Source organism: Hyperolius riggenbachi, chromosome 10 (genome assembly GCF_040937935.1).
Source record: "Hyperolius riggenbachi isolate aHypRig1 chromosome 10, aHypRig1.pri, whole genome shotgun sequence".
NCBI lineage: Eukaryota > Metazoa > Chordata > Amphibia > Anura > Hyperoliidae > Hyperolius > Hyperolius riggenbachi.
The window spans coordinates 10,899,098-10,909,335 of NC_090655.1; positions in this window are offsets into that span (position 1 = coordinate 10,899,098).

A 10,238-nucleotide genomic window follows, 5' to 3' on the forward strand; every position below is an offset into this window, starting at 1 on the left:
GCAGGCAAACATTTCCCCAGAAAAGAAACACAATTCGGGCAAACATTTCCCCAGAAAAGAAACGTAATGCGGGCAAATATTTCACCAGAAAAGAAACACAATGCGGGCAAACAATTCACCAGAAAAGAAACGCTATGCGGGCAAACATTTCCCCAGAAAAGAAACGCAATGCGGGCAAACATTTCACCAAAAAAGAAACACAATGCGGGCAAACATTTCACCAGAAAAGAAACGCAATGCAGGCAAACATTTCCCCAGAAAAGAAACGCAATGCGGGCAAACATTTCACCAAAAAAGAAACGCTATGCTGGCAAACATTTCACCAGAAAAGAAACGCAATGCGGGCAAACATTTCACCAGAAAAGAAACAATGCGGGCAAACATTTCACCAGAAAAGAAACGCAATGCGGGTAAACATTTCCCCAGAAAAGAAACGCAATGCGGGTTCACCAAAAAACAAACACAATTCGGGCAAACATTTCACCAGAAAAGAAACGCAATGCAGGCAAACATTTCCCTAGAAAAGAAACTCAATGCGGGCAAACATTTCACCAAAAAAGAAACGCAATGCGGGCAAACATTTCACCAGAAAAGAAACAATGCGGGCAAACATTTCACCTGGAAAAGAAAGCATTTACTCACCTGGCAGAAGTCTCCGGCCTCTGGCGCGCTGCTCCCGGGACCACCTTCCTCCTCCTGCAGAGTTCCGCGCTGACAGGGCTACGGCAAGATGGCGCCCGAAGCCCTGTACTGGAGACACAAATAGTCTCCAGTACAGGGCTTCGGCAGCCATCTTGCCGTAGCCCTGCTCGCCTGCCGGTGTCGGAACACCGGAAGGCAATAAGGAGGCTGGAGCGGGGCTGCAGGCAATGAACTAGCACGGCGTCTATAGACGCCGCTGCCAGTTTATGAGGATACAGTGACCAGAGTCCCGAGGGCGGGACGTCCCGCTGCTGAAAGCGGGACGTTTCCCGGGACCTCATGCTGCCTGGGACAGCGGACTCCGAATCCGGGATGCGTCCCGGGCAATCCGGGACGTCTGGTTACTCTATCTTCTGTTCGTCATCTTTCCTGTACCACAGACAAGGTAATAAAAAAACCCGCGCATTTCATAAACACGTGATTTACGATCGTATCGAAAGAAACATTTCTACCTTCAATTTCTTCAACAACCCAATTTTTATGAATTATCCGATCTTATTTTCCAAGATTTCCTACAAATCGAACATACGTGTGTGGTACATTGGATAAAATGATCTGAATTTTCATACAACCCAAAAAAACGATCGGATTTCTCGAATCGAAAAAAAACAAAGAAAAATTGTATGGTGTGTGGCCACCTTTAGACAGAACAAGCCCAATAAACCAAGAAAATTCAAGAAGCATCCTAAACCTCGGGCTCCTGGGGATCCTACAGATCAATCGTCATCTGATTTTTTACAATCGACAGACGACCAGTCACTGAACTCCGACAGTGCAAGCAGAGGGGAGGAAAGAAATACCAAAAACAGAAACAAAGAGAAGCTCCTTGATGGAGTTGAAGAATCGAAAGTGATTCCAGTCGATTTGGTGGTCAAAATCTCCAACCATAAGCTCACGCAAATTGAACATCGAGTTCTAAATTATGGATTATCATTTTGTCCATCTAATTTTCCAGATTTTTTTCAATTAGACATTGGCCTCAATTCACTAAGATCATGCTAGAGATAATAAGGCAAGAGAAAACTTACCTCCATACGTGAGAGAGTTATCTTACCTCTTCATTCCTTAAGTTACCTCTCCTGTAGTTAATTTACCTCCTCTGTAGTTAATTTACCCCCTCTGTAGTTAATTTACCTCCTCTGTAGTTATTTTCACATGCAGCTAATTAACAGCCTGTCTTTAACTCTGGAGTTATTTTAAGGATTGGAGAGTTAATTTAAAGACAGAAGAGTTAACTTTAGGCTAGCCTGAGGTAAAATGTTTCCTGAATACTACATGCCTTATCACCATGGTAACAACTCTAGAAGAGTTATTAAAGACAGGAGATAAGTTTAGTGAATTGAGGCCATTGAGTTACAGAGATTTTTTAGAATTATTAAGTTGAAACATTTTTTTGCTTCGGGTCCAGTCTTTTCAACACCAAATACCGATCAGACTGAAGCTATCAACCTGAAAGAATGGGGTTTGAGAAATAAGAGCTCATTTCAACCTAGCAGTCATGTAGTGATTGATAAGTTCATTTTTCAGGTTAAAATGGGTATCGGGAGATTACAAGTGGATTTTGAAGCTAAGAAATTGACACATATTGAGAATAATGTAACCAAGGAAGAAAGATTGGCGATTAAACAGTTAAGGAAGAACTCTGCAATAACTATACGTGCGGATGATAAGGGTGGAGCAGTGGTCATACAAAATACTACATCATATAAGGAAGAGATTCTTTCCCAATTGAGTGATGAGGAAGTCTATCAAAAAGTACTTAGTGATCCTACTAATGAGATTAAGAAAAAGATTGAACGTTTACTCAATCAAACGGAAGAGAATATGTTGATTAATGGAGAACTCAAGAGATTTTTAATGGAAGAACATCCGAGGATTCCAATTATCTATACATTACCCAAGATTCACAAGGGACTACAAAACCCTCCCGGTTGTCCAATAGTATCGGGGGTGGACTCAATTTTTTCTAACATAGCAATTTTTTTAGACAAAATCCTTAATCCCATAGTACTTACATTGGACTCTTACTTAAGGGACACTCAGCAATTTTTGCAGTCTATCTCTAGCATACAGGGCCTAGATAAGGATGTCTTATTAGTTACTATGGACGTTAATAGTTTATATACCTCCATACCTCATGAGGCAGGTCTGGAGGCTATTGAACATTACCTATTAATCAGTACCGATTTTGATAGGGAACAGAGATCTTTTTTGTTGGCATTATTGGATCTACTACTGAAAAATAACTATTTCCTGTTTGGGGATACATTCTATGTGCAGCAGAGAGGTACGGCGATGTGCTCGAACGTGGCCCCGTCCTATGCTAATTTATTTATGGGTTTGTATGAGAATGCATTTGTTTACTCTAGTCCTCTTTTTTTGTGAGCATGCACTGTTGTGGCAACGCTACATTGATGATATTTTTTGTTTGTGGGAGGGGCCACGTCGAGCCTTGAGACCTTTAGGGACCAGCTGCATATGTCCTGTCCAGCAATCAAGTTAACGATTGAAAGTAGTTATGATAGGGTGAGTTTTTTGGACACCTGGGTGATTAGACAGGAAGATCTTCTAGTCACAGATCTCTTTACTAAACCAACTGATAGAAACTCAATTCTCCATTTTGCCAGTTTTCATGTTCCCCACATTAAGGTTAATATTCCTAAGGGACAATACAAAAGGATTGAACGTATTGTTAGTGATCCTATAACTAAGGCACTCCGTTTGGAGGAGATGAAATATAAAATTTTGGCCAGGGGTTATCCTATTACATGTTTGGTAAGTGATACTAAGATGCGAACTGGCAAAAGGTGGAGAGTTGGGCAGAAACAGACTAGTGCTGATTATAGGGATAGGGTGGCTTTTGTTACCACATATAAAGTTCTTTCTGAGGAGATATCAGGTATTATCAACAAATTTTGGCCAATTTTGAGAAAGGGACTGCCATATGTTCGAGAATTTCATAACCATCCCCTTATATCTTACAAACGTGCACCCTCTTTGCGGGATATTCTAGTAAAGGGAGATATAGGTCCAGAGAAAAGACAGAGATCAGTGAAGAATGGGACTTTCCCATGTTCAGGTTGTTTATCTGCAGGGGGGACACCTTTACCCATCCCAGCAGGGGCACTAGATTTAAGATACAGGGTTTCTTTACTTGTGACTCTAAATATGTTGTTTATATGTTGAAGTGCCCTTGTGGGATGGGGTACGTTGGAAAGACTACCCAGGCCTTGCGGGATAGAATGGCATCCCATAAGTCCAATATTAGAACAAAAAATATGGATTTGTCAGTATCTGAGCATTTTGTGACTCATCATCATAGTTTGACACAACTTAGGGTGCAGGTTTTGGAAGGAATCCCAATTCAGAGGAGGGGGGGGTGGGGGGGGGGGTGGGGGGGAGTAGACATAGACAGTTACTTAAATGTGAGAATTATTGGATCAAAAAAACTGGAGACTCTAGAGCCTAAAGGATTAAATAGAGAATATGATTTAAGTAATTTATTATGAGACTACGACTTACAAATTTTTGCTAATGCCATATATTTTTATATTGACATGTAACTTTTGATTCATCCAGTAGGTGGAGCATGTGTTACAGGAATGGGGCCATGTGTGAGAGGCAGTGGGATCTTCTCAGTATATTTATATTTATATTTACCTCAATATCGATTTACCTCAATATTGTGAGTAATTATTAGAGGTGCGCCATTTATGTCGCACGCTCTATATTAATTTATATGAACTGATATTATGTTCTGGTTGTAACATGTGAAGTTATGTGGAGTATGAGTGTCTGACAGGCAGATGCTCCCCAATTGGTTAACTGAACAGACCAGCCCGTTTAAGGGTTGGTCTGTCCATGAACAGCTTTGTATGTGGACGCCATAGGCCCCCGCCTGATTGGTTGGAGGCCCTTTGGCTGTGACGTCCACTAGTGTTGGGCGAACACCTAGATGTTCGGGTTCGCGAACGTTCGCCGAACATCATCGCGATGTTCGGGTGTTCGCGCCGAACTCCGAACATAATGGAAGTCAATGGGGACCCGAACTTTCGTGCTTTGTAAAGCTTCCTTACATGCTACATACCCCAAATTTGCAGGGTATGTGCACCTTGGGAGTGGGTACAAGAGGAAAAAAATATTTAAAAAAGAGCTTATAGTTTTTGAGAAAATTGATTGTAAAGTTTCAAAGGAAAAACTGTCTTTTAAATGTGGAAAATGTCATGTTTCTTTGCACAGGTAACATGCTTTTTGTCGCCATGCAGTCATAAATGTAATACAGAGAATAGGTTCCAGGAAAAGGGACCAGAAACGCTAACCCAGCAGCAGCAGCAGCACACGTGACGGAACAGGAGGAGCCGCAGGAGGAGAAGGCCACGCTTTTTGAGACACAACTTCCCAGGCCTTGCATGAGGACAAATAGCGTGCGGATTTAGCAATGCTTTTTGCCGCCATGCAGTCATAAATGTAATAAAGATGAGAGGTTTAATAAACAGGGACCGGAAACGCTAACCCAGCAGCAGCAGCAGCAGCACACGTGAGGGAACAGGAGGAGCCGCAGGAGGAGAAGGCCACGCTTTTTGAGACACAACATCCCAGGCCTTGCATGAGGAAAAATAGCGTGTGGATATAGCAATGCTTTTTGCCGCCATGCAGTCATAAATGTAATAAAGATGAGAGGTTCAATAAACAGGGACCGGAAACGCTAACCCAGCAGCAGCAGCAGCAGCACACGTGAGGGAACAGGAGGAGCCGCAGGAGGAGAAGGCCACGCTTTTTGAGACACAACATCCCAGGCCTTGCATGAGGACAAATAGCGTGCGGATATAGCAATGCTTTTTGCCGCCATGCAGTCATAAATGTAATAAAGATGAGAGGTTCAATAAACAGGGACCGGAAACGCTAACCCATCACAGATGGTCATTGTTCATGTTACTTGGTTGGGGTCCAGGAGTGTTGCGTAGTCGTTTCCAATCCAGGATTGATTCATTTTAATTTGAGTCAGACGGTCTGCATTTTCTGTGGAGAGGCGGATACGCCGATCTGTGACGATGCCTCCGGCAGCACTGAAACAGCGTTCCAACATAACGCTGGCTGCCGGGCAAGCCAGCACCTCTATTGCGTACATTTGCCAGTTCGTGCCAGGTGTCTAGCTTCGATACCCAATAGTTGAAGGGTGCAGATGGATTGTTCAACACAGCTACGCCATCTGACATGTAGTCCTTGACCATCTTCTCCAGGCGATCGGTGTTGGAGGTGGATTTGCACGCTTGCTGTTCTGTGGGCTGCTGCTGCATGGGTGTCATAAAATTTTCCCACTCCAAGGACACTGCCGATACCATTCCCTTTTGGGCACTAGCTGCAGCTTGTGATGCTTGCTGTCCTCCTGGTCGTCCTGGGTTTGCGGAAGTCAGTCTGTCGGAGTACAACTGGCTAGAGGAGGGGGAGGATGTCAATCTCCTCTCTAAAGTCTCCACAAGGGCCTGCTGGTATTCTTCCATTTTGACCTGTCTGACTCTTTCTTCAAGCAGTTTTGGAACATTGTGTTTGTACCGTGGATCCAGAAGGGTATAAACCCAGTAATTGGTGTTGTCCAGAATGCGCACAATGCGTGGGTCGCGTTCAATGCAGTCTAGCATGAATTGAGCCATGTGTGCCAGAGTCCTGCCAGAATCCTCATCATCCTCTTGTGAGCGTTGTGATAGTTGTTGTGATGCATCATAGTCGTCACCTTCTTCCTGGTCTGTTTCTGCTGACCATTCGCGCTGAATTGTGGAAGTCCAACATGCACCGCTCTGGCCCTCGTCAGTGGTGGCAGGAAATTCCTGCTCCAACTCCAGCTGTTCCTCCTCCTCTTCTTCGTCATAGCTGCTGGGGCCAGCGTTTCCTGAGGCGGATGGCCTGATGTTGGTACCATCACGCTGATCGTTTTCTCCCTCAGATTCCCCCAGTTGCATCATGACAGCTGTTTCCTTGATTTTCAACATCGACCTCTTCAGTAAACACAGCAGTGGTATGGTAATGCTGACTGAAGAGTTGTCACTGCTCACAAGCAACGTGGATTGCTCAAAATTTTGGAGGACTTGGCAGAGGTCCAACATGTTGGCCCAATCGGATCCACAGAAGCTTGGCAGCTGTCCGGATGCGCCTCGGTACTGCGCCGTCATGTACTGGACCACTGCACTCTTCTGCTCGCAAAAGCGGGCTAGCATGTGCAGCGTAGAATTCCAGCGTGTAGGGACATCACACAGCAAGCGATGGTGGGGGAGATTGAAGCGCTCCTGCATCTTGGCGAGTGCCCCCGAAGCAGTACTGGAATTTCTGCAATGTTTGGCCACTCGTCGCACCTTCAACAGAAGATCGGCCACGCCTGGGTATGTCCTCAGGAACCGCTGAACTACTAGGTTCATCACGTGCGCCAGGCAAGGGATGTGTGTCAGCTTAGCCAACCTTAAAGCGCGAATGAGATTACTCCCATTATCACACACAACCATGCCCGGTTTCAGGTCCAGCGGTGCCAGCCACAAATCCGTCTGTTCCTTTATTCCCCTCCAAATTTCCTCCCCTGTGTGCTGCTTATCCCCAAGGCAGATCAGCTTCACCAACGCTTGCTGATGCATGCCAACAGCTGTGCTGCACTGCTTCCACGATCCTACTGCTGTTGGGTTAGCGTTTCCGGATGAGGTACAGCTTTGAGATGCGTTGGAGGAGAAGGAGTCAGAGAGGTAGGTGCTGCTGTTGTTATCCAGTGGGAGGGACGGCGGTGCAGCTGTTTGCGGCGTGGGTAACACCTGCGCCGTAGCAGGTGAGGAATCGCTGCCAGGCTCCACAAGGTTCACCCAGTGCGCGGTAAGGGAGATGTATCGACCCTGGCCGAACGCACTCGTCCAGGTGTCAGTGGTGAGGTGAACCTTGCAGGCAACGGCATTCTTCAAGCTTCGGGTTATTTTGCTGACCACGTGCTCATGCAACTCAGGCACTGCAGAGCGTGCAAAGTGGTAGCGGCTGGGAACCACGTAACGTGGGATGGCCACTGACATCATGCCCTTGAAGCTGTTTGTCTCCACCACTCGATATGGCAGCATTTCGCAGGCCAGAAGCTTGGCTATGCTGGCTGTTACTGCCACGGCCCGGGAGTCATTTGCTGGCAATTTCCTCTTGCGCTCAAACATCTCCGACACAGACAACTGAACCGTAGCGCTGCACACGGAAGGGCTGTTGGTTGTTGTGTTTGATGAACACTGGGAGACCTCAAGAGCACTACTCCAGAAAGTGACAGTGTCAGCGTCGTCTGATGTTTGTGAATGTTGTGAACCACGCAATGGCTGGGCTACTGCTGCTGCTGAGGCGGGTCTGGTGGTGAGTCTGGTGAACCCAAGGGAGGCAGTGTTGCTGGTACCCTGTCCTGCCGCATTTGCCCACAGAGTGGGATGTTTGGATAGCATGTGGCGGCTCATGCTGGTGGTGGAGAGGTTGTTAATACTTTTCCCCCTGCTCAGGCGGGTCTTGCACACCTTGCAAATCGCCATGGTAACATCCTCAGTGCAGTCTTCAAAGAAAGCCCAGACTTTGGAGCACCTGCCTTGCTGGCGATTTCTGTTTGCTCCTCTTTTGCCTCTCACTTGAACTTCCACGCTTGTGGTGCCTGAAATTGCGCGCCGCCTACCTTGTGGCACAAGGCGAACTCGTGCAGCAGTGGGTTCTTCAACAGACTCATCTGTGCTGCTGCTACGACGGCGATGTTCTCGTTCACAAACAAAATCTGGGTCTCTGTCCACATTGTCCATACCCTCCTCTTCCATCTCCTGAAACTCGTCATATGTCATTGTGGGGGGCCGCCGCCGTGGAGTAGAGCTCCCCAGGACAACCTCTGCACAGCTCACTCCAACATCGTCTTCCAGATGTTGTCGGCCGACCTCCTGCAATTGCAACCCCTCCTGCCCAACTTGCTCTGGGATTTGGGTTTCCGAGTCCTCCTCGGACTCGCCTTGTATTTCAGTGCGCGGTGCATTTCCCACAGTTAATGGTTGTGAATCCGGGCACAACATTTCTGGCTGTTCCTCCATTGACCTTTGAAAGGTGGAAGTTTGTTGGGCTGGGAATAGCTCCTGCGAATACCCCATTGTGTCCTGAGGTAATTCATCGGACTGGTTATCTGGCAGTTATGTGCGTGGTGTCGCTGCCGGTTGTGTCAGCTTTGTGCCCACTGGCTCCTTGTAACTGGCTGAGGACTCGGACCTCGTGCTGGTGCTGCTTAACCCACTGCTGGACGCTTGAGAGGTCATCCAAGTAATTATCTGGTCCTGTTCTTTTGGATTTGTGAGGGTTGTTGTCCTGGACAACATGGGCGGTATTGAGTGGGTTTTCTTGGGTGCTCCCCTGTGGCCTGTACGTGAACAGTCAGGGGAAACACCTCTTCCCTTGCCCCTCCCTCTTTCACCGGATTTCTTCCTCATTTCACTTATCCTTAAAGTACACGCTGACTGGCAGCAGTACAGTGGCAGTACAGAAATGCTATACAGTACCACTATTCCCAGCAGCGACACAGAGCACAATGCTATACAGTGGCGGGTGAGCGGTGTACCACTATTCCCAGCAGCGACACAGAGCACAATGCTATACAGTGGCGGGTGAGCGGTGTACCACTATTCCCAGCAGCGACACAGAGCACAATGCTATACAGTGGCGGGTGAGCGGTGTACTACTATTCCCAGCAGACACAGAGTGGCAGTAAACAGAATGCTATATAGTGTGGCTGAGCGAGGTACACAGAGTGGCAGTAAACAGAATGCTATATAGTGTGGCTGAGCGAGCGGTGTACTACTATTCCCAGCAGACACAGAACAGTAAACAGAATGCTATATGGTGTGGCTGAGCGGTGTACCACTATTCCCAGCAGCGACACAGAGCACAATGCTATACAGTGGCGGGTGAGCGGTGTACCACTATTCCCAGCAGCGACACAGAGCACAATGCTATACAGTGGCGGGTGAGCGGTGTACCACTATTCCCAGCAGCGACACAGAGCACAATGCTATACAGTGGCGGGTGAGCCGTGTACTACTATTCCCAGAAGACACAGAGTGGCAGTAAACAGAATGCTATATAGTGTGGCTGAGTGAGGTACACAGAGTGGCAGTAAACAGAATGCTATATAGTGTGGCTGAGCGAGCGGTGTACTACTATTCCCAGCAGACACAGAACAGTAAACAGAATGCTATATAGTGTGGCTGAGCGGTGTACCACTATTCCCAGCAGCGACACAGAGCACAATGCTATACAGTGGCGGAGTGAGCGGTGTACCACTATTCCCAGCAGCGACACAGAGCACAATGCTATACAGTGGTGGGTGAGCGGTGTACCACGATTCCCAGCAGCGACACAGAGCACAATGCTATACAGTGGCGGGTGAGCGGTGTACTACTATTCCCAGCAGACACAGAGTGGCAGTAAACAGAATGCTATATAGTGTGGCTGAGCGAGGTACACAGAGTGGCAGTAAACATAATGCTATATAGTGTGGCTGAGCGAGCGGT